This window comes from Athene cunicularia, assembly GCF_003259725.1.
Source record: "Athene cunicularia isolate RWA chromosome 1 unlocalized genomic scaffold, athCun1 chr1_part2, whole genome shotgun sequence".
In the NCBI taxonomy this organism is placed as follows: Eukaryota; Metazoa; Chordata; class Aves; order Strigiformes; family Strigidae; genus Athene; species Athene cunicularia.
Genome location: NW_020799092.1, coordinates 32,221,200 through 32,246,396, shown reverse-complemented (window position 1 = coordinate 32,246,396; position 25,197 = coordinate 32,221,200). Strand labels below are relative to the sequence as shown.

Below are 25,197 nucleotides of genomic sequence, written 5' to 3'. Positions count from 1 at the left end.
GGAGTGTTGATCTGCTCGAGGGTAGGGAGGCTCTGCAGAGAGACCTGGGCAGGCTGGAGCCATGGGCTGAGCCCAACTGGAGGAGTTTCAATAAGGCCAAATGCCGGGGGCTGCCCTTGGGCCACAACAACCCCCAGCAGCGCTACAGGCCTGGGGAGGAGTGGCTGGAGAGCTGCCAGTCAGAGAGGGACCTGGGGGTGTTGATTGACAGCCGGCTGAACAGGAGCCAGCAGTGTGCCCAGGGGGCCAAGAAGGCCAATGGCATCCTGGCTTGTGTCAGCAATAGCGTGGCCAGCAGGGACAGGGAAGGGATCTGACCCCTGTACTCGGCACTGGTGAGGCCGCCCCTCGATTCCTGTGTTCAGTTTTGAGCCCCTCACTACAAAAAGGACATTGAATGACTCGAGCGTGTCCAGAGAAGGGCAACGAAGCTGGTGCAGGGTCTGGAGCACAGGTCGTACGGGGAGCGGCTGAGGGAACTGGGGGTGTTTAGTCTGGAGAAGAGGAGGCTGAGGGGAGACCTCATCGCCCTCTACAGCTACCTGAAAGGAGGTTGCAGAGAGCTGGGGATGAGCCTCTTTAACCAAGTAACAAGCGATAGGACAAGAGGGAATGGCCTCAAGTTGTACCAGGGAAGGTTTAAACTGGACATTAGGAAGCATTTCTTTCCAGAATGGGTTGTTGAGTGTTGGAATGGGCTGCCCAGGGCAGTGGTGGAGTCCCCATCCCTGGAGGTGTTTAAGAGTGGGGTCGACATAGCACTGAGGGATCTGGTGTAGTTGGGAGCTGTCAGTGTTAGGTTAATGGTTGGACTGGATGATCTTCAGTGCCCTTTCCAGCCTAGACGGCTCTGTGATTCTGTGAACTGTGGCCCCCGTGGTGCATTGCGGGACGGGGCGGTGCGGGGTGCGCGCGGGGCAGAGCGGTTGGCCGCCATGGCCAGGTCCGCCCCTGCGGCCGGCTGCGAGCGGGAGACGCCATCTGGGGGCTGCCGGAGGGGCGATGCCAGTACAGCTCCTCGTTAGTATAGTGGTAAGTATCCCCGCCTGTCACGCGGGAGACCGGGGTTCGATTCCCCGACGGGGAGGTACATGTATTTTTTTAATCCTCCCCTTCCTAACGTCGCCTCTACCCTAGAGGCAAAAAGCAATTATTTGCGAAATCAAAGCTGCTGCCAGACAGCCCTTAGAAGACTTACAACGACTTTAAAACAGGAAGCCCAGAAGAAAAACACAGCCGGGGTCTGGCTGCGTACCTGCTTCAGGGCTGAGGCATCCTGGGGGCCTGCAGCGTGGCTGAAGGAGTTACAAACTCAGCTGCTGAACTGGGAGAACACGTGGGGAAAGTATTTTCATATTTAAATGGCTCAAACAGCTGAATAGGGAGCTTAATTAAGCCTTCCTTAAACATTCACCTTTTTTCTTAAATCAAGATGGGGAAAAAAAAAACCTCCTCAGCAAAAACCCATCAGGTAGAAATAGTAGGAAGAGGTCAAATGGACATGGCAGGAGAGGTAAAACAGACATAGCAGAAGGGGGAATGTGGAAGGCTGAAGGCCATTTCCTGGCCTGTGGTAATTAAGCTCCTCATTTTAATCTTCAAAGTGAGAACTTTGGAGACCGGGAAGCCTTGAGGCTGCACCAGTCCCAGCCCCAGCCCACACTTCCAGCCAGCAGGCTGGTGTCAACTGCTGCACTAGCAAACATTGCAAAACAACTGTGAGACTCACATCCCTGCTTGCATTTACTTAGTATCATTGGAAATGCTTTTTTAGGCACACCTCCTTTTTTTTTTATTCCTGCAGCCAAAATGCGTTATTTATTTATTTATTTGTTAACATTTTAGCACAAGGATACTAATAGAGATCTCCCTTCTGTGGGAGGATGGCAGATGCCAAGCAGTAAATGCAATTGCTCAAATTTCTCTTTCTCCAAGTCGGGAAAGAGCACCATGGCCAATCACATGTAAAAAGGGTAAGGAATTAGGACCTGAGACAAGAGGCCAAGGCACCTGGCTGCGAGGGGTGCGGGCTGTTGTGCCTGGTGTTCAGCACAGGAGGCCCAGAGGGCTCTGCTCTGGCCCAGCTTTGTGTACTCAAGACAGTTGAAATAAAACCAATTTGACACCATGACCCAGGCATTGAAAGCAAATTTTTCTGTACCACGAGTGACCTTGCATCAACCACACAAACACAGCAGCAAGCACTCAAGTGAGCATGTACACAAGAAAAATTATTTCTGTGGAGTAAGAGCTGAGATCCAATTTGACAGCAAAGTTTGGAAGCCAAGGGTGATTACTCTTGACAAAACGTTGCTGGAAGCCGTGGATGATGCCAAATGCAGAACCTAACTTTTGTCACCTTTAGAAATCTGTTTCCAAAACAGCACGTTTTCAGCCTGTGTGCTCAGAGCCGCAGGAGAAGTGCACCAGGAGCTGTGGGGAGCTGCAGGCACAGGAGGGATGCAAGGCTTGAGGTACAGTGCAAGACTAAGAGCTAGTTTACATGGGCTCACCAGCTGGCGGCATAGCTCATGGGCCTCCCAAAAGCATTCCACTACCTCAGCTGTCCCGTCTGGATGTGAGAAGCACATGAAGAAGAGGGGATGTAACATGCAGTGTCATCAACAGTGACACTCTGGAGCTTTGTATATACCAGCCACATGCAGGCAAACCCAGACAGGAGAGGAAGGAAATTTCAGTAGATCTATTGCTGCTTATATTATAGAAAGAAGAAATAACCCTAACATTTTTCCTTTTGCAATTTCTGAATTTCCCCCCATGCCCACTTCCCTTTCTCAAAATCCACATATATGTCATTGGAGACACAAGGAAAATTATTTTGTTTAGTAGGCAGTTTATTTCAAAACAGAGGATGGACCGTAAAATAAGATCTAAGAACCATTTAGTAGTTCATATGTGTTGGCATCCAGTCAGGCAGTTTCAGCTGTCATAAAACAATAAGGTATTAGAAAAGCAATTAATTCAAAACAGGAATACGCTGACAGTGCTTTTCAGGCATAAAAAAAAGTCTTGCAAGCAACTCCATACCTGCTTAGTCAGGATTCCTGTTTTCAGATTAAGCTTTCACAGTGTACAGGCAAACTACTCAAGAGGCAAAGTTTTGCTATAGACATGCAGCTTCTAGAGCCCTGGGAAGTCACTCTAATTTGTGCTCAGGGCATTGAGCACTGACCTTTTATAAGATCAGCCTTTCTCTCCCTGCAGGGTCCTTTGTCCTCGCCTAAGTCTCCCTCAGGTCAGCTCAAACCTTCCCCTCTCCTGTGGTATGGAATCCTTCCCATGCACCCCCACGGTGCTGTCACACCCCACCTGGCAGTGTGGAGCCAGCATTGCTCGAACACCACCAGCGATGCCAGCAAGCTCAACCCCAGCAGCCCACACTACCTTGGACCCCTGTGAGAATTCTGGTGTGGTTCCAGTTGGTTTCCCTGTGGGCAAAGTCCACAGGAGGCACAAGGCTAGGGAGCCCTGTCAGGAAGCCTCCTGCAGTGTTTGCAGAAGGGAAGTTTGAATAAGGACTGGCATTAATGAAATCTGGAGAACAAATACTGTTGTATTGCTAGCAGAAATCTTGCCCTGATTTTGTCTTCAAATGCCTGCAGAATTATCCACATACAGCTTTCATCTGCATCTCTTTTGATGTTTCTAGTCATCCCACTTGGCTTGCCATCATGTTTGTGTTTTATTATCCTCACCTTATCAAAAGCTCAGGGAGAGCTTGTATCACCTTATGGCTGGGAGAGAAAGCTGTGGCCAAAGGTGCAAGACAAGAGTGGGCTAGGAAGTCAGATACTGCTTGCAGCCTTGCTAATCACACACACAGTGTGGTAGCAAAGCAGCGCTGAGGGGAGGTCTGGGCTGGAGGTTCAGCCTGGGCATGTTAACAGCACCTTGTTAAAGCGTCTTGTTTAAGCATGTTCAAGTCCTGGGTACTGTGTAACTCTGTGTATTCTGTCCTCTGTGTTGTATCTACATGTGTGTTTAAATATGTGTGGTTTATGTATGCTTAACTCTGCCAAACATTTTAATTAACCTTTGTCAGAAAGATTTTTGGAAGGCAAACAATTGCTTGCAAATGTTGGAAACTGCTTTATATCATTAGTAATGAAGAAACACAAACTTATGAGCACTGAGAATCTTGGAAGTTTTATGTTGTTGGCTACTCTAAGGGCAAGGAAAAGAAGAGAGGACCCCCTTCTTAAACTTAATAACTATAGCAATGAATTTATGTTTTAAGCCTAGTTAAAAATAAGTTCTTGGCAATTGTTCTAGGCAGTCCCAATGGGGAAACTTAAACAGAACCAGCTACTGAAAATATGCTAATTGTGTTCTCACTTAGAAGGAAACTAATCAATAAATAGGTAGAACAGGTAGAGCAGAGTAAAAAAATGTTGTTGTAAGTGCTCAGCAAGGGCTAATAGCAGGAATAGATAATGTCAAATTATTCACAAGCTTTCTTGCAGGTCAAGACATCCAGTGTAAGTGGGATGAACTGACAATTTAGGAGGATACAAGCTCTCTATTCCACCTTGATTCTTCTACAGAGACTCCTTGATGCTAAACCTTTTGGCTGGTAAGAGGAGAGGGGAATGTGGTTGCTCCTCAGAAGGTGCTGGAGCATCAGTAGCTGCTATATGCTTCTGATACCTACACATGTTGAACAAGCTGATCAAATAAATAATTTTAAAAAAAAATCCTGGAAGAATTTAATCTTCATTAAAGAAGATTAGCCTGTCATCATTAGTATCCACTAACAGTGGACCCCAAGGACCCCAGCAAGCTCTGCAGTCTTCTCCCTGCACTGAGGAATCTGGCTCCCAGTGCCCCCAACAAGCTTTGTGATGGTGCCAGCCTTCAATCAGTTCCTAGGAAAAGACCTGTGTGAGGATGACAACGGGGCCATGGCTGTTCCTGGTCGCTGCCACCATCCCAGCCCTGCTCACCTTTTGTGCGTGCTTGCGGGGCTGTGCCCTTGGTGGAAGCACGGCCCCACCAGCCCCCAGGGAGCGGCCCACTCCCTCAGCTCCTTGAAACACCAACTGTTGCAGAGCAGGATGCAGGTTTGTGAGCACATCGTGCCACCTAGGAGCTGGTGGTGGAGTCCTTTCACTGAACATTTCCAATCTCTTTACACAGGTCTGGGTCTTCAGGTGCTGTGTGTTGCTGTAGCCCACTTTGGGTCAGTGGAGCAATGCTAATCTAAACCAGATGGGATGCCGACCTACCAGCCAATTAAAAAATACCCAGGCCACCATCAGTCATTTGATCTCAATGCATGCTGTGGTTTTATGACTCCTTCAGAATAGCCTGGCATCTTTCCATGTTAGCTTATAATAAGGGTAAATTAGATGTCCATTTTTTTCCCAGTAGCTCTTAACATATCGAGCACTTAATACTTGAGCATAATGATTTACAAGGAACTGTTCAGTTTTGTACATGAATGACCAGTAATGGATCCAGTTTCCTTGGACAAATAGGGTGAAAAATATTTAAAAGCAATATCTTATTGATAGTTTATCCTGCATTTATTCTTGAGCAGCTTTAGAGCATCTATTTTATTTCTGTTTTTCTGAGATGGTTTCTCAGTCCTGTCTTCCCTGCAGAAGCCAACAATCATTTCATACAGCTGTATTTCTACATGTCAAATGGTCTGTTAAATATAATTTCCATCATACTTCTTTTAATTTAGAGGGAATCTATTTTGTAATTTTTTCAGTTCCTCATTTTTTTTCTGATTTTTAAAATACTTTCGCACAGGCAGTCATTTTTTTTAACTTCCATGTTTTTAGACATGCACACAGCTTACACCACCAGAATAATTAGCCTCAGCTTTTAGGTGCTATGTTTAAGGTATCATAGAAACCCGATGCTCAGAGTCACTCATATTATTTTGAAACTAATGCACCCAAAATCACAATAAACATTTGAAAATGTTGATCTACAACTTTGGGATACAGTATTAAGTAACTAACCTTAAAATTGCCACTTTTACTGCCTGTATTTGCATTTCTAGTTATGACACTATTCAATTTTACTACTTCAAGGTGTGCTGTGTCTTTTGTTCTACAAGAGGATGTTATATAACTGCATGCAGAGGTCTGGCAACCTCAAGATGTCATCATGACAGGCTCAGTTAAGGACAATTCCTGCCTCAAAAATGAAAATCCAGATGATGAAGAGTTAACTCTCCTGTTAATTTGACTCTAAATGCCTATTACACCACTTAGCTTGCTCAGCATTTTGGTTTTTCTGAGATATTTTCTTTGTAAAAGCTTTTGAAATATGGATGGCAACACTTCCTCTTTCTGGTCACATTATTCACATTTATCCATAGTGGGCTGCAGCACCCTTCTCCAACTGAGAAGCCTAGCACACACAAAACTTTGTTATACAGACAGAATTGCAGTATTTGAAGAAATCACCTATGTTTTCTATGTATCTATACCTATTATTAGCTTCATAATCTTCTCAATTATCAATTTTTAAAACAATCTGGGTGATTGGGTCCTTTCTGTTCCATGAAATACCAAAGAAGTTCGTACTAATTTTTAAGCATCCAATAATCGGTGTTGAAAAAAAAAGGGATGGTATATATGTTTCACACAAAGCATGTTCATAAGCACTTTGCTTGAATAGGATGCAGATACTTGTCTTCTTGCAGAATAAACTCACAAAGGGATTTTTGTCTCTGTTGTCTGATATATAAAGGTTTCCAAGATGAGATTTCATGTCTGTTTTCATAGTGTTCGGCTTTAAGTGAACTTTTCCCTGGAGATCAGTACAAACTAATCTCTGGATAAACTCGAGGTATTGTTTTAGGGGTAGGACTGCTACTGAGTTGTGCCTAGATCTAGTCTTGACTTTCACCAGCAGATGACAGAAGTACATCCATCTCCTCCCTCTTTCACTTGAGGCAATGGCTTCTGGTCAGTGTATAACATGCAGTAATTAGGCTGCTGTTGAGCTCATTGTTGAGCCAATAGTTTTAATTTGTAGATTGGTAGGTTGGATTTCCCTTAGCTAGACTTGATGGTTTTTTAGTTAGATATGCTTCTTTGAGCTGTTTTTGATTCTTCAGGGAAGTGGTGCAGAGCTTTTGCATGCAATTATCTGGATATTTATCCCTCATGTCCAAGTTTAGAGCAGGAATGCAAACCAGAGCAAGAACACAAGTAGAAATTAAATAATTGTGCAGGAAAATACCATATTACCCAAAAGCTTCAGCAAAAAGCCTAAGTCTCATACATGTCAACTACAGGTGTCTTTACTCAAGAATGGGAGCAGAGAAGAAATATTTACAAAACAGCAAAAGCTTGTATTACAATTTTGGAAGAAAAACTTAGTCATGTGCTTTCCTCTGGTTCTGCTGTTAAAGGAAATTGTCGCAAACCATTTGATTTTACATTTCTGCCCCCTCTTATGTGTAGACTTGGAGTGTGATCTGAAGACTTCAAGCATTAGAGCAGTGTTTATATTATTACACATGCTTACGTGGTGTTGCCAGTCCCTCCAAATTTCAAAGACTTTGTGTCTGGCACAGAAGAATCTCATGTTTTTAAATTGGAATTTGCCTCTGTTACCCTTCTCCTAGACTTTGCCTGGCAGCAACATTGGCTTCAACTTGTAGAGGTCAAGTTGGGAAAATTTCATGCCAGTACTTAACAAATTCTGCTTTTTCACAATAAGAAATGAAAGAGGTTTAGACAAACAATACTGTATTATTGAGGAGGAAAAAAAAGAAGAATGGAAGCAAAAGTATTATCAAAAAAGACAGATAAATGCTTTCTTCAAAATCACTGATAATGTGAGACTTCATCACTTCACAGTGAAGGGCTGTGAGGGTGTGAACAGCAACCGCTTGTTCACAGTTTGTTGTCCTCTTTACTTCTCAAACCCAGGTATGCCTTCACTTATCCTCATTTAGGCTACTGATTGACAAGTCCCACCATTTACTCTGCAGTGATGAGCTGCTCCCCGCAGTGTTCTTCATTCGTTGACACTGTTTGTTATTCTTTTGGCCCCGAGATTTCAGCCCCTTTGCAGGAATACCCACAAAGCTCACACAGTGTTCTTGCCCTAATGGGAAGGCTCCCTAGAAAGATGTACTCGCGGATTTCCCCCTTGTCTGTGTTGGGGATGCTCCAAGCCTGAGAACAACTGGAGATAATTACCACAGGCATAGTCAGCTTTTCACAACACAGGCAGTAGCTTCCTGATTTCTCTCATAGTTGTTTTTGGTGTGGCTATTTCGTAAGGCAGAATTGCCTTCCTGCCTCTTCTGCAACTTGTTACATAACATGCAACATAACATGCGAACTGAATTAGGTCTGCTATTCAGGTGACACTCTCTTCACTAGAAACCTGTGGAGCACACCATCCGTTGAGGTTTCCATACCTGTGATGCTCTCAGCAGTGGGATTGATCTCCTCTTGGCCCACCTTGCATAACCTCAGACAAGTGATGTTGCTACACTAGGATGCCTGTAACTGTGCCCTTTCTGTGCAAACTCCTCCTGTGAAGCAGGACATTCTTAGGAAAGGCCACTGTGCTGGTTTAGGCCCTGCCGAGACCAGAGACCACGTTGCCATTGTCCCTCCTCTACCCTCAGAGTGAGTAAGTCATAAACCCTGGGGTTGAAACAAGGAGAAATTTAATACAACAGTGTAATAAACAATCTGAACAACAACAATAGCAATAATAACAACAATAAACTGTAATAACAGTAAACAAGACAAAAGATATACAGAGAAATACCGCAGTGAACACAACCAGCCCACAACGCGTGCTTCCCGTGACAAAAGCCACAAAGGAAAGCTTCCCGCTCTGCCGCGCTGGACCTGAAGTCAGCATGGTATGAATAACTCGGCTGGAGATCCCTTCTCCCTGCTGGGGAACCTTAACCCTATCCTAGCTGAACCAGGACAGCCACGCACCCAGAGGAAAGGGCTCCTGTGAAGGTTTGTGCAGAGCTGTTCTGGGCCATAAACTGCAGACCTTTCCCCCTTTCTCCCTCAGCTTCCCTGATGAAACAGGTGGGGCAAATCCCCAGCCTGAGGGAAAACCTTGGGGCTACATCCTTACTGCCTGAGACTGGTTGTGTTCAGATGGCCTCATCTCAGAGAGCTGACTGAGATGATTTTCCATTGTACTCAGCACATGACCTCAGAAAGGTCTTTGCTGAGTTGTCTGGGACCATCTTCAGCAGAGATAAAGGTTCAAGAAATCCTAAGTGATCAGAGCTGAAAATGCCAACTGAACAAGAATAGCATCAAGGTACAGACAGGCCCTCAGGCCTGTTAAGAAATGCTGCTTGTAACTGGTTGGACTCCTCTGATGTGGGATCCTCTCATCCTGGGCACTCATCAGGATGCCTGGGCAGACTTTGCACAGCCTGGACTGAAGAAATAGCATAGATGGCTCTAGCAATAGCATAGATGCTCATTAGATGGCAGAAGCTGATGTCATTTCGGCTCAAATGGTCTCACTAAGGAGAAATTATAAGTTTTAGAGACTTCTTCAGAAGACATGCTCAAATACACGTATTTTTAAAGTGTCTGACTTCTGCAGGTATCTGGCTGAAGTCCCAGGCAGCCCATTTACCTATCTAGAATCTGGTTTCAGGCACTCCAAGGTGGCCAAGGGGACTGCATATCTTCCATAGCTTTTGGAATTTGGATGTGTCAGGACCAGCAGTGAGATCTTCCTTCACTCATGCCCTCTGTAAACTAAGAGAATAAACAGTGAGCAACAAAGGATTTGGGCTTTTGTGAGGAATAGAGCATGCACCTCAGCTCCCCATACTGGCACCTTTTACCTTCCTGCCCCTGTTAAGCCAGGGCTGGGCTGCAGGGAGCACTTCAAGGAGCCCATGGCCCCACTGACCTTTGGTGGGTCTCAGGAGAAGTGAGACCCTGCTGAGGTGGGTCTCAGGAGCAGTACAGACAGACCATGGGGAGTCTTGTGCCAAAACCAGGTATAACCCCTTAAAGCCTCCCCAGCATCCCTCCCCACCTGTTTTTTATGAAGCACAGCGCAAAGCCTTCTCATTGTCCTTCCACTCTCAGAATATAAAAATGAATATTTCTACTGAGAGTCAATAGATTTATCTTTTCAGTGTTGTTGCTTTGTTTTTGGTTTTGTTTTTGTTTTGTTTTTTTTTTTTCTTTTTTTTCTAGTTGATTCCCCTCATTAACTTACCAGCACCTCCTGGCAGGGTAAATTTTACACCAATGTATGGGCTGCCAGAGGGAGTCTAAAAGTCCACCAAATACCTTAAAGAAATGAACAAACAAGCAGGCACAGACATGCTGGGTAGCCCCTGTTTCCTCTGGGACAGCAACTTATGTCTTATCAAAAGGAAATCCTTTCACTTCAACTTATGTCTTATCAAAAGGAAATATGACCTTTCACACTGCAGAGCCTCACTCCTGAATGTATTAGAAATAAGCAGCTACACCTAGTTTTGACTTCAGCTTGCATTTAATGTATAATTGTACCCCATGCCTTTTTCCAGCTGGCAGCAAACCTCAAAACATGGGGCAAATCCCCATGCACACAAATAGGTGCTGGAAGTAAAATTGCTGGTTTGGAACTCACATCCACCAGCAGGTGAGGTTTTCCAGCCATCAGTCCAGATCATGGGTCATGCAGCACTTGCCCTTCTTACACTGCCAATATCCCTCTGCAATTTTCCTCCAGTTAAGGTCTGGAGCAGGAGCACTCTGAGTGTCTGAGACAGTCCAATGAGGGAAGTATTCATCCAGTCTCACTTTAAAATAAATACTTCCTACCAAACTCTAAAAAGGAAGAAGCATTACTGCTAGACAAATATCCAAAACAATGCAAGAGGCTTGGCTGGACATACTTCTGTTGCTAAAGTATGTAGCTGGACAATAGCCATGGCAGGCTTCAACCCAAGTAATATAAAACAGGTTATATGTTTACGTCAAGGCATTGATAAAAGGTCAGGGAATGTATTTTTAAATGTGTTTTAATATACATGTCTCTAAAATCACAAGTGGCCTGGAGAAGATGAACTGGGAATGCTTATTTATTGTTCCTCATAAAAGGAGAACTAGGAGGAACTCAGTGGAATTTTTGGCAAGCAGGCAAGCAAAAGAAAGCTCTTTTTCATGCAGTTAAATGAGTTAAATGCAGCCATGTAAACTATGAAACTCGTTGCAGGATGTTGTGGATACTGGGAATATAAACAGGTTCAAGAGTTAAACAGTCGTAAAGCCTAGATCTGACAGTGCCTTTAAAACATTTGTGAGTGGACACAGCTTCCAACTCCTGAAATCTATAAAGTGCTGATTTCTATAACCTGGGAGATTACATTGGGGGAAAATCACTCCATACTTCATCTTTCTTAAACTGTTCTCCTTAAACAGGAAAAAGATACTGAGTGAGTTGGGCCTTTGGTTTGGTCTGCTTCTGGAGGCTCTTAATCAGTTATGTTCTTAATTAGATATATTGCTTTTGTCCCTGTCAGGCCGTATGTCCTACAAGGTGCTCGTTTGGATTCAGAAGTGTAGTGTCTGACTGGAAGGACACAGGAATGCTCAGCATGGGTCTTGATACTGCCTAGGATTCTGGAGAATGTTGTGCATGTTCGGGCTCTGCCACAGACTCCTTGTATGGCTGATTTAGAAATTTTTGCTAAATGAGAGTAGTTTCCCCTTTGTCTATGTTGTGATTTTGACTACAGAGTTTTGTGAGGAAGGCATGTGTACTATACACAGAGCCTAACATTGTGGGGCCTCTTCAGTATCTTTGGATACATCTAATTTAAGAAGCAAGAGAGCATTGCAAGGAAAGAAAACACTCTAGCTTCCTCCCCTGATGGGACTAGGGTGGAAGGTAGGAAGAAAAGATTATTGCCACAAGGCCCTCACACTTCATTAGGTTGGTGTTGCTGTCCCAACAGTGTGGAAGAAGTTGCCACATCAGAGAAACAAGTCTGCACAGTTTCAGGCCAAAATGACCTCGTCAGCCACAGTTAGCGTGACAGGGTGCTCGCCCGTTAGCAAAGATTACAAATATTTTTAATTCCACATTGTGACTCATGTTCTGTCCTTCAGCCACTTGTTTATGTTGCTAAGTAAATGTCAGTTACAGCAGGAAATTTTAATCTTGAATTTCCAAAGAATTCTTGGTTTTTTAAGATATTGAATTAATTGGACAGACATTGCCGGTTACAGTCTGGCAATTCACCCCTCTGCCCTGGCCACTGTGCTCAGGGGGCTGGAGCTCTCCCAGCTTTCAGAGAGTTGGGTCAGGCAGCTGTGCCAGGAGCCAAAGACTTACAGGGTTTGCCTGAGGTTTTGTTAGGAAGCCAAGCTTGCACATACCTAATCTGGCTGATCTAGGCATTTTGGCCATTGTTTCCAGTTTATGATGAAAGCTTCTATGTAAGGAGTTATTTAGCTCCACGCAGGGATTACTGATCATCTGAGTAATTGTGATGAGTTAACAAATATTGCTGTAATTTCAAAAATCTGTTTTGTCAAGGAGATGACATATGCTTTTCCCAATAGTGGTTTCGTACTAACAATGTTTAACTCTCTGTAGTACAGTCTCATGTCATAGGGAAGCTGTAGAGAGTTATGGTACATGAGACAGAGAAGAGAGAACACAATTCGTGTTTTCCAAATGAAACAAAACTATCTGTGTTAACCCCACTCATTTCGGGCCTGTGAATCCACAACTAGACTAGTGGTCTCTCAGATGATGTGAAGCCAAGTTGCATCATGTGCGGGGCTGATCACCCATTGCGGGCAGCAGCAAAGGCTCAGTCCCAGCCATAAGTGGAGGACGAGCCAAGAAGCAAGGCAAGCAAGGCACCCTGAAAGCCAGGCAAAAGCCTTGCTTTGCAGTGCTGAGGCTGAACATACCCAGAAGTTAAAACCTCAATATGAAGAGCCTGAAACCAAACTGTTCCCGAAATGGCAGAAGTTTTGGGGATCTGCCCAGTCTCATCCAGTACCACTCTGTCCACACACTTAGCTTGTTACCCAGGAAGATTGTTTTGTAGGAGTAGCCTGGGGATCCTTAAGAAAGAAATACCGCATTTGTGATGTTACACTACTTTCTAGATTTATCTCCTTAGAAATCTACTGCTGTGGAGTGGTGACACCTAATGGTAGGGACACAATGCAGGACACAGAAACAGCAGTGGTGCAAATGAGCTAAAAGAACTGTGTCACTCTTCATGGATATGAAGTAAATGTTGAGCTATCTTACATGACTTACACCTCCAACTGTGCAGAATTTTAATGCAATGACTCCTTTCAGTCTTTTCTATCTCAGTGTAACGTATTATTAAGATTTGCGCATGAAGATTTCATTTAATGTTCTGATATCATCCTAGTCCTTTCTCCTTCCTATCCCCTCCTGTGTTATCCTCTTCTCTGCTGACTCTAGCCTACCCTTTTTTTATTAAACCTTGCAATTTTTAGCTTGTCTCAGAGCAGCTTGTTCAGATTAAACTTGCCTAGGGGATAGTTTAAATTGCTCACATGACTTCTTGTAAGAAACATTACACACATGTTAAATTCATGAGCCAAAGTAGGCTTGTGTGTGGAGCACTCTCCATTTCCCTTTGCCCTTTCCAGGTGGCTTTTTCCTCATCTTTCCATACCTTTCCCACATTCCCCTTTGCCTTCCCCCACCCCCCTTCCATGCCTTTGTATGGAAACAAAAAGAATCTCATCTCTGTACAAGATACAGCAATCCAGTCTGACTACTTAAATATTCAGAATTGGAATCTTTCCCTATAATACCTGCTTGTAGATAATTGTAATACAGTATGCAAACATAGCTGAAATGTGGAAAGAGAGCAGAAGGAGCCATTCACATATCCAGTGCATTAATACACAAAGGAGGCATTTTTGCCTCTGGTTCTGGAGAGCACAAAGCAAAAACTGTTGTTCCCATTTAAATTTTGTTTCAGATTGCCCTGTATAGCTCTCAGTGCAGAGAATAGCAACTTTCTTCAGTCCTACTCTCAGTATGACCCCAACATGTCTTCCAGAGCTGAGAGTAGGACTCCCGCGACTTTGGTTACTGGGATACCTTTCCTGCAAAGAGTATCCCTGGAGGGTCAAAAACACCCACCTATGTCTCTGCTACTCTGCTGTGTCAGGAATACAGCCGCCTTCTAACTTTGGCTTCTTCTAGCTCTTTGCTGGGAGGCTAGCAGGTGGTCAGTATGCTGGTGTGTACAGGCAGGTTTGTTTGAAGGTGGGCATTTAGGAAACAAAATCACTCTTAGTGTGTCTGAGGCTAGTTACAAATAGAGGGGTAACAACCAGCTATGCTTAGCCCAGTTACTGTGAGCCGAAGAAATGATGCTCAGTAGGGTTAAATGAAGGTTAATAATGGGAAGAAAAATCCTACTAGTGCCTGTATTGAGGGGAAGGCTGTGACATTTTGCCATCTTTAGGCATCAAGGAGGAGAGCCATTATGAACCATTTTTTCTCAGCAAGAGGAAAGTTATCTGCTAGAGTTTACACCTCCTTTGATGCCAGATAGTTCGAATGTGAGACACTACCAGGTCTTCCTAGTTCCACCTCATACAAAACTACTCCTTCTGCTTCTGATTACTTTACAGACTGTGGTTATTGCATGTGCAAGTGGCAATATGGCAATGCAATTAAGACAGTCATCAGTTTCAGCTAGCAGAGAATGGGCAGAGCATGTTTCCACGATGGGGAGAACTGGCTGAAGGAATGACACAGCCACACCATTTTCCTATTTGGATGTAATCTGAGCTGTTAGTGCTATGTAAAACTGGATGGTATATGGTTTAGAGGCTGGTCTTGAGGACCACATCTTCCACCACAGACCTCCATGGAAACTCAGACAATCAGAGGTGTTTTTCCTGAAAGTCTGTAAATGTGCACCCAGGATGTGAGCAGCACCCTCCTCTCAGCAACCTGCTGGACATCATTGGTCTGCAGTAACATTTACCTAGCTGATATCATGCCTTGACTTCCTAAGCAGACTGGGAAGCTGCTTTGGTGCTTTTTGGTCCTTTGGTCTAAAGCTCTTCCAAACTTAAAATTTAACTACAGGGAGTTCCACTCTTGAGAACCTTCCTGCCCCATTCCCAGTGCTGGAAGCTATGCCAGACTCAGACCTGCCAGCCCTCCTGTACCCTGTACTCTCCTGCTCTTCCAGTCTCCTTGCTGACCCAGGGTATTTCCCCAGCACGTCAAGAAGTGTAGTCCAGAAGAAATCCCCATCCTTCCCACAACAGACTGCCAGCTGTGCAGTGCAGTACTGCAGGGTGCTTGCCCTCACTCTGCACCTCTTTTTGTTTCCTGTGGCCTCCAGACTTCCCTGTGATCTTTTCTGTAACCCCATCAGGGTCAAATGCTTCCACTTACTGAACTGTTGATAAACCTCCACCTGTTCTGAGAACTGTTCCCATAAATGACCATAATGAATGACTATTCACTCCCTGGGCACCCCCACTCCCATTGCTTTTCACTTTATTGAGCATCTCCTTTAAAATTAATTAGTGGGAATTATGGAAAGTTCTTTTTCATACAACCAGCAAAGGACAAATGTGTCCCAAAGCAACTTGCTGTCAAAGACCAGTCCCTCTTGATTTAGGGCAGCAAAGGTTCTTCCTATAAATTTTTCAGTACTTGGTTACTCACATTAAAGCAGTAAAGTCACAAGAGCTTTCCTTAAATGTCATATGATATGATGTCGTCAGACAATGAGAATCTATGCACATAATTGCTGACAGTAAATATCTACTTACCATTTCAGTGTGCCTGAAAAACACATGTGTTTGCTTTGCCTACACACCCCCTGGGACTCCTGGGGTGCTTAGCCACAGCACCACCAGCAGAGCAGTGGGTTGGAACAATTACGTGGTAGGTAGAGAGCTACTAATACTGAAGGAGCATAGCTTAATTTCTTTAAGGAAGACAGTTCAATTTAAGGCTTTAATTTTCATCAAAAACATACAAACCATATTCACCTGGACTAGGACATTATTTATTAGTGAATATGAGTAAACAATAACTTAATGCAGCTGAAGCAGTAGAGTGCATGCTTTCCTGGCATGCTTGGTTATAACAGAAATCTGGTGTGTTGCATTGCAATGTACTCAGAAATGTCTTTATTATTTATTGTTGTATTAGTGTTTCTTTATTTGGACTACACAAAGCTACTACATGAAACTATGGAGAGAAGACCAACTTCTCTGCTAATATAAATCATGTTAGAAGGAGATAATTTCCATCTATGACATCCTTCCCAGTCCAGCCTCAACCAAGACTTCCTGATGATAGCTATGTAGATGTGGTAGTTCCTGGCTGTATTTGGTGTTAGTTGAATATTTCACAGAAAATGGTGACTGCATGTGCAAAGTGGGAGAAGGAACTTTTGAAGAGTTTAGGTTTCCAGATTATACTCAAAAGCTGACTGAGAATTCATAAATACAGTCAGCAACTATGTGGAAAGAAGAGAGTCTTCAATGAGCTCTACATCTTGTACTGAAGTACAGGCAAAGACATTCTTAATGTCTTTACAGTGTTATTATTAGATGCTCCTTTAATTCACGTTCATGAGCATGTACAATGCAAGTTATTTTACTTAGATTTTTATTTACTGTATGACTATTGCACAAGTTACAGAACCTTCCCCACACACACTTTTCCTTATGGACGTCTCTCTGGAGAGACACACTGTTATAATTTCCAATCCAGTATATATTGTTCTGTGCATCCAAAAGGTTTACATTCTAGTCATGCTTTTATTGGGTGTACTGACTTATTTGACTTTGATGCTGTGTTCTGTATAAAAAAATATATTTTGATGTCCTGATGGTGGCAGTAGGAGCTTTTACAACAGAGTTTGCAGAAAAAAATAATGCAGCAGTAAACACCCTCATTATATCTTAGAGAGGAAAAGCTGTCTAACACATCGTACCATTACTTATTTTGCTCTCTCCATTCAAACACAACTCAAGTGACACATTCTCACTCACACACATCAGATAAATAACCAGGAATCATGAGCTCTTCAAGAAGCACTGATAAAAGTGAGTGATTGCCTGAAACACAGAAATCTCCCTGTGTAAAGTTTTTTTAAGAGGAGAAAGGAAGAAGCATAAAGGAAGAGTAAAGCTGCAGAGAGAGGACTCCTATCCACGCTCTTCAGACAGCAGAAAACACCACATACCAACCATGAGCATTTCATCACCTGTGTCAGGGCATTCATCCTGCCCATCCTTGGGGAACAAAAGGAGGTTGTACCCATGGTGATCAGAGGCTGTCTGTTGGTGACAGCGGGTGAACTGTGACCACACAGGATTTGTGTGGGAGGCAGGAGCAAACCTGCTGTGTTGCAGACATGCAGCACCAAGCACATGCCTGCCCAATGTTCCCACCTGCTTCACAGCTTGCTGCAGCCAAGAGGTATAAACCCAAGACTTTTTCCCCTCTGTCTCCTCTTGCTGTGTGCTTTGTGCTCTGGCAATGTGTCTAACTTTACTCACTTGATCCCCTGTCCATCGGGGGCATGAGATTGCTGGGACATCCATAGACTGGACTGGGTCACCCCTGCTGCCCAGCAACACCAGCCCTGCTCAGAGATGGGAGATGAGACCAGTGTGTCCTTTACCATCCAGCAGAGGCAGCAAGGGTGACTGGCTCTGAGCTGTCCTGGTGTGGCGGTGTGGGGGTGACAGGTAGCAAGGGGCACTACAGCTGGACATGGTGGGGGCCTGGTGTCCCGACATACCACCAGCAGAAGCAAAGACTGTCTTGGTCCTGTAGACCTTACAGTGCCAATGTGTTCATGATGCAATTAGAAAAGGACTAAAAAGACAAAAGAGCAGGAAAGCACAGGTACAAACGTGCCACAAAGTGACATGAGTGGGTAGATGCATGGTTTCAGGCTCTGCTGCCCTCTCCTTTATTCAGCTTGCAGCTGACACAGTGGCCGTGTTAACTAGGAGCAATTAATGAGAGACTTAAGCAGCTCAACAAGTCTGCCAGATTTTTTGTACTTAAAAATTAAACAGTGATAATTAAAAGTTGTAATAGGGCTTTAAGAGAGATTAAAAAGAGAAAAAAAAAGAAATCTCCATGGAACGGCCAGAGACTCCTTAAAAATTATGTTACAGGAAATGAATGCCTGGAAGTGGAGCAGAATGGATATATTCACTACCCATATCGCAGAGGCAGACTCTGCTACACAGATCCTTGGAAAGAGAAGCTGAGAATGCCAATAGCTTGATCCTTATCCTGCACTTACCCTGGTGTAAAGGAGGAGCAGCTCTGCAGGGAGCTCAGGGAGTTAAACCCACTCTAAAACTGATTTGCATGAGACCTGAATCACCGCATCTTGTGCCCAGAATAGCGAGCTGAGATTGATAAAACTGTTGCTGTGGCTCTTGTTTAAAAAGTGACCCCGAACAAAATGGAGATACTGCTGAAAATGAAACAAAAAAAAGTGGTAGGACCTTAATAACTGGGAACATGCACCAGCTATTGTTTCACAGACTGAAATAATAAACCTGTATTAAGGCCATCGGAAAATGAATTTGGAGCATTAAAAATTTATAAAGCCTTTTGAGTCCCTAGAAAGATCATTATTAGGCAACATATTGCTGTAGTTCCCGGCACAAGGCGCTGAGATGGTACAGACCTGACTTCATAACAGCCCAGGTCCCTCCACCCTTGTGGTGCAGAAGAGGGAGCCTACTGAACACTTCAGCCCCATAAAGCGCCTTTGTACTAGATGTTCGCTGCTGTGAGGAGCATCAAGTCAGCAGGAGTCTGCTGAGGCATGTGGAGTTGGAGGACTGAGGTCTCCAGTTATCAGCATCCCTTGGGTTGAACTATAGACAGCCTGGTTATTTCCCACATTTGCTAATCAGTGTAGCTTTGACCTTTTCCTTAATGTGAGTTAGCACTTTTCCCCTCTATTTAGCAGGTTGAATCTGACTCAAAATGCCCCATGGGAAATACTTCAAATGAACAGTTTTCATAAAAATTCTTTGACTCTAAAATGGCTTAGTATTTCATAGGTACTGCTACTGACTTCATCCAGCGCGACTACCCTTTTTATAGTGTGTACAGTTTTCTCATTTACTGCTGGGTGGTTTTGTGGCAAAAGCACTCAAGGGGCTCACAGTCTCCTCAAGGCTCTGCCTTTCTCTTTCAGCCATAACACTGAATGTGACACTTTCTCTGCAATAACTTCTGTAGTTTTGAATATGGAAAATAACACACTGCCTCTCAGAAGTATTAAAAACCTCTGTTCCTCACATTTATGAAGTGCTTTCGGTTTCAAGAGGAGGTGCAATGTGCTGTAAATGCAAATTATTAGTAGTTATTACTCATGTAAATAAAAGAGAACTTTTATTAGGTGGGTCTCAGATGAAATGGAACAGTCACATCAAATATGTGCTGTGTTAGTAACAGATGGGTGAAAGGAAAACCAAGATACCAAACTGTAGCGATTCATATCAAATCTACACACAAATGTATTGACAGAGGTCAGTGTTAGGTCTAAGGATGTGCTAAATGTTAGATAGGATTTACTAGGCTGTTGTTCTCTCAACAAGATTTATTGCCAGAAGGTTGTTTTATTTCTTATGTCCATTGCTTTATACTGTATCAGTTGTTTATATATTTGTGTGCATTCAGGAGCAGTAATTTCATCTCTCCAACAGAAAAATGTTGCAGCTGGCAGTGGCTCTGGGCCAATAATACACAGGATGTTAGAGCAGCCCTGTGTTCAGTGTTCCTCTGCTCCAGCAATCTGGATTATGTTTTTGTAAATTTATTTGATCATGGCACTCATGAAAATTACAAATCAACATCAGTAAGTAGGAGCTTACATGGTCTCAGTGCATCTTGGATAATCTTTGCCCATCTTAGTCCTGACCTGCTGCACTTCTTCCTTTCCCGAGGTTATGCTCCTTTCAAGACTGACGCTGATGGTGCACCACAGAAACTGCAGATAGTAAGAGAAATGAAGGAGAATGACCAACTTTATGTAATTTGAGACTAGTGTGAAACCCTGTCAAGTTCCCTATAATGAGATAAATATGAAATAATAATACTTCAGTGCTGTAGTAACTGACCAACCATCAAGGTTTTCATTAAAGCCCTGAGCATTTAAGAATATAGTTAGATACATCCCTACTTAGCAGTACATTCCTATGTTAGTATAACATCCCTCATTCACACAAACTTGTTGATTGCCTTTGTGCTTTAAGTGAATAGTTAGTCTTGAATGTGATTGTAAGATTTCGTCCTTACATGAAGAGAGTCTTATTGATTGAAGACTGATACATGGTGGCAAAATGACGCTGTTTAAGCCTGCAGTACTAATTTCACACACATACACATCATATCAATCTGTGTTTTTTAACCACTTTAGAAAGTGACTTACTTCTGCACTGGGAGAAATATTAGTCATCATCATGGATTTTGGCAATACTGAAAGAAAACAACAACAAAAATTTAGCATCACATAGCAAGTTATCCACACTCTACATTTGCTAAGATGACATCCCAAATGCCTTGGGAGGGAGGCAAGCAAACATGAAGTTGCCTCTGTGAAGCCATTTACACAAGCAAATCATCACCCCCCAGTGTGTAAGCCCAGATGAAGCTCATGTAACTAACCTGAGGAAAAAAGTCACTTGCCCTCTGAAGAGTTGTTCAGTAGTTAGAGCAAGAGAGATCAATAGAATCAGCTTTTGCCTGAATTTTCATCATGAGAGCTTACAGGAAATTAAATGGAATTTAATGTAACAGCGTAATACCATACTGACATTTAATTGCATAGTAATATATCATATAAAGTGTTCCCCAAAGTTTAGCCTGTTAGTTCATTTGGTTAATTGAACATTTAGCACTTCCTCCTCTGTCTCCCTACCCTCTGTTCTCTCCTCTTCAAAAGAAAAATTGATCAATTCATTCATTATTGTCTCTGCTGCAGAATAATTTGCTCTCCTTTCCAGTGTCAGTATTCAAGTGTCCTTATCAGTTAGAAAAAACTAATAAGAGGGTGAAAGAGAAAGAGAGGCTTTTTAAAGGAAATCACAAGCTAAAAACTGTAACATTTGCAGAGACCGGTACACTTCAAATTTTAACATTAGTTCATCCATTTCTGTGACAAGCTAACCAAATCCATTACATCTGAGCATCCCCACACTCGGAGCTCAGGCTTACTTTTGCTCTGCAATTACTGTTCCAGTGGTTTTAATAGTTATAACAGTTGGCTTAATCACATCCACCTTTCCAGCAGCTGGGGAAGAAGGCAGCCTGCCAGCACACCCCCAGTGTGGAGCTATTGCTGCCTTCTCCTGCCTAGGTGCAAGCTCACTCGGTGATGTGCCTGAGCCATGGTGCTGGCCTGCGTCCCGTCTCTGTGCTCCTGCTGGCACACCTCAAGTTGCTTCTACACATGCTCATGGTGCCAAGGAGCAGCTTTAGACTCCTTCAACTCATTCCTGAGAAGTCAGCAGCTAACTAGGTGATCTACTCTGGAACTGGAAATTTGAAAATAAGAATTTTAGCAAAGTCTGGCTCACAATATTTTTTTATTAGAAAAGCAGAAACATTAGGAGGAATGAAGATTCATACAGCTGGTTTTCCCCAGAAACTTCCCTCTTCTACTTAGAAATTATGTCCAAACAAATTCTGAGATTTTTTTCATGCTTATCTCAGATTTCCAGATGTTTGATAGCTATAATTGATTGTACAGAACTATCTCAGAGCTGGGACTTGGCCCTCACTATCAGATTTGACCATACTGTGGCAAGGCACAATGTCACTGATAGTTTAGGGCAATGTGACTTGCTGCTTTGAAGCATGTGTTTCTCTTGGGCTCTGTCCCATCAACATCACTACCTGGGAAGTTGCATCAGGGGATCCAGAGAACAGGATAATTCGCTGCCTAGTTCTGTACTGCACACTGCTGCATGAGATCGGTGCTTCCCAAACGTTACCTCTGAACCCTTGTAAAGGTGTGACCATATGGGAATCAGGCTGAAAACAGAAGGCATTGCAAAAATTAGGGCAACACTGTAACAATTTTTGCAAAGTGTTAAAGAACATAAGCCCTGTAAACAATGTCCCCTACATTTTGTAACTCAAAATGCTCAGCTAGCATAGGCACTAGACCCTGGAGTTGCATACAAAATACTTCTAAAATGTGATCTGCGATTTTGCTCAAATTTCTGCCTGCATAGCATTAAAAGTCTCATAAAATGGCAGAAAGTAGAGGACCCCACACAGAGGAAACAATAAGCAAAGCTGATGGAGCACTTGTTGCAGGTGGCAAGATGGGATAGTTGTGCAAGCTTCACAGAGCATGATGTGCAAGCTGTCTGATTTTGTGTGAGAGCACTGGTCCAGTTAGCCGGTAAACACCGGCTGGTTTATGAAAAAGGCATTGCCATGTTGCTCCAGTGGCAGCTCAAGCTGTGAACAGCAATACTGTTTTTTTTTTTTGTTTTCCTTGAAAGACCACAATATGTCCTTGCTGAAATGTAGAAATCTGTTGTAGCTTAGTTTTGGCCTCTCTTGGGAGCCTTGAAACAAGACAAATATGACTACTCTGTGAGCACAAGGCAGAGCAACAACACATGACTGAAAAGTTGGAAGCTGTTCTTCCTGACCTCAGAGAGGAAACACCAAGCTCCTTTTAGCTTTGCTCTGGTTTTCAGTTTTCACAGTAGGCTGTTCACATCACAAAGTCCTGCGGGAACCCCATCCAGCTAAGACCTGTTCCAGGTGGCTCCAGAGAGGGGAGAGGAAGCAGTCACCAGAGTCATTGCAGAGGCTGCTGATGGGAGAGCCTGCGACACCAGGTCCAGAAGAGCCTTCCCAGAATTAGACAGGAGGAATAGCAGTCTCAGGAGAAAGTCTGCCTGTTTTCCTCCTCTCCTCTCCTCTCCTCTCCACTCCTCTCCTCACTAAGCTTTGGAATAGGCAATGAGATAGTAATTCTTAAGACTCCCTGTATATGCACAAAGAGCTGCTTAAGAAATGCTGAGTTTAAGAAATTAGATTTGTCTTTGGTTTCCACTCACAAAGCCTGTAGCCATTCCTGTCTAGTATGTGAGCAAGGGGTGTGGTTTAATCCATTCCTGTGGATTTCCTTCTATTGGTAATAGCATCACTGCTCCAAGAGGATGCAGATGTTAAAGGAAGGTGTTGTCAGAGACAGAAAGCACTGGCCTGTCTCAGGAAGGAATTTCCTACCTGGAGAACTGGAGCTGAACTTTGCATTTTTTGGTGACCAGTGCTAAGATGAGCATCAGTGTGATGTGGCTGTGCTGCCTCGCTCAGCAAGCAGAGAACTGGGCAATCAAAATGTGTACTGAAGGGAGTTTTTCCCAGTGCACAAGTACAGGAACACCTACAACAAGTTGCAGCTACTGGATGAATTGTTGATGCTAAAGATGCTCTGACACTGTGTCCAGAAGCTCAGCTTGCAGGCTATTAAAGGGTTGTGATTTTCTCAGCAGCTATGATGAGTTTTAGCTCATCAGCAGCTAAGATGAAGTTTTAGCAGTCTTGAATATTAGCGTTATTCAGAAGCATTCAGGAGTCTAAATAGGTCAAAACTCAATAAATATTTAGGTTATGTGCACAATATTTATCAAGATGGCATTGGTAAGGACAGGCATTATCAAGACTTGGGAGATGAGGCTGAATTTTTGTGCTGGGTATTCCAGAGAGATCGAGTGATTGCTAGTGCTCATGCATTGAGTTCAGTCTAAGACGATGATGGCCAATTCCTGCCATTTCTACTCACCCTGCAGCCTCTTGAAGACCTATACCAAAGAGCTTGGAGACCTTTTTCAGGATGAAGTTGCATGGAGCTGGCCGAGGTTGCTCACCGGTGTTACAAGTGCTGCCTCTGCACTATGATCTGGCTGGTAGAAATCCAGCAGGGAGCAAGCAGGATGTGCTGGAGGCTGGGTTTTGCTACTGGCAGATCTCTTGATGGCAAAGCCCTTTCACAGGCAGTTGTAAACCAGAAAGACAACAGATTTTAGTTGTCTCTGACGGAGAGGGCATTTAATGCTCTCATTCTGTCCAGGTCTTATCTGTGCAAATTGGGCTTTTTTCCCAATGGGCAGAGATAAAATCTAATCAGAAATGGTCTATTGCTGTCTTTGTTATTCTATTGGAATAAAATTTAGACCTCCAGAAGGTAATAGCCATTAATATAATTATATTTTTCACAGGAGTAAAGTACTCAGAAGTAGGAGGAAGAAATACATAGACTAAACCAGAGCTGATGACTGGGAGCAAAGAAAAATTAAAAAGATGGAGCATGCCAATGTTGGCTCATTTGTCAGAATCAGTGGGTCTCTGATATGAAAATGTCAGATTCAAGGGTTTATAAATCACTAAAGGGTCTGTTTCTTCTGCACTGTGATGAAGAGAATGCTGTGTAAACACCACCTTGTGTCAAAAGTTTAAAATACGTAGTCACTTGAAGAGCTTTATCATTTCTGTGTATCAGCATCATAGGAGCAATAAAAGAAAGAGATGTAGGAATACAGATGGATAAAAAAATGCAGCAGAAGGATTTAGATGTGTTAACAAAACATCTGACAAACCAACAATGGGCAAATGCTAAGAAATTATCAGACCAACAGTTGAGGAGACTGAACTGCCTTTCCACTTGAGTTGAGGATCCAGGTGCAGGGCTGATGGAGATGTTAACATGCCTTCTACCCTCACCAAATTAGATTAGTGACTGAGAAAATGTTTCAGTTCCCTTCAGCTGGCTCACCTGCCAGGAGGCCACACTGCTGCAGTATCTCAAACACACAATTATAATGTGTGGAACAGAAAAAATTGCTTGTTGAAAAGAGCACTTACTGAATTTGTCACTTTGACTGGGGCAGTTGTTCTGCTACTGTAAAGAGATTAATTCCTTGCATGCTAGATTATTAATTTTAATGTTGTGGAGGAGGTGAATTACTCAGGATTAGGAAATATAAACTACTGAGCAATTTTGCAGGTCTGAGCTCCTCTTCACAGTTATAACTCCCTAATTGTTCTTCAAAATTTACTGTCGGGAGGGTCTCACCCACTGAATGCTGTGTGTAATCTAAAATGGTCCATGATAACATTTCCTGTATCTTGAAAACAAAAGGGGGGGGGGGGGGGGGG

At 43.4% G+C, this 25,197-nt stretch overlaps 1 protein-coding gene and 1 non-coding gene across 2 annotated transcripts in view; one reads left to right on the top strand and one right to left on the bottom strand.

Annotated features, from left to right (window-relative positions):
* LTA4H (leukotriene A4 hydrolase) overlaps positions 1–25,197 on the bottom strand; it is a 45,298-nt gene that overhangs the window by 17,572 nt on the left and 2,529 nt on the right. The window lies entirely within an intron of this gene.
* Positions 1,016–1,087, top strand: TRNAD-GUC. Its single transcript has one exon. It is a non-coding gene; the product is annotated as a tRNA-Asp (tRNA).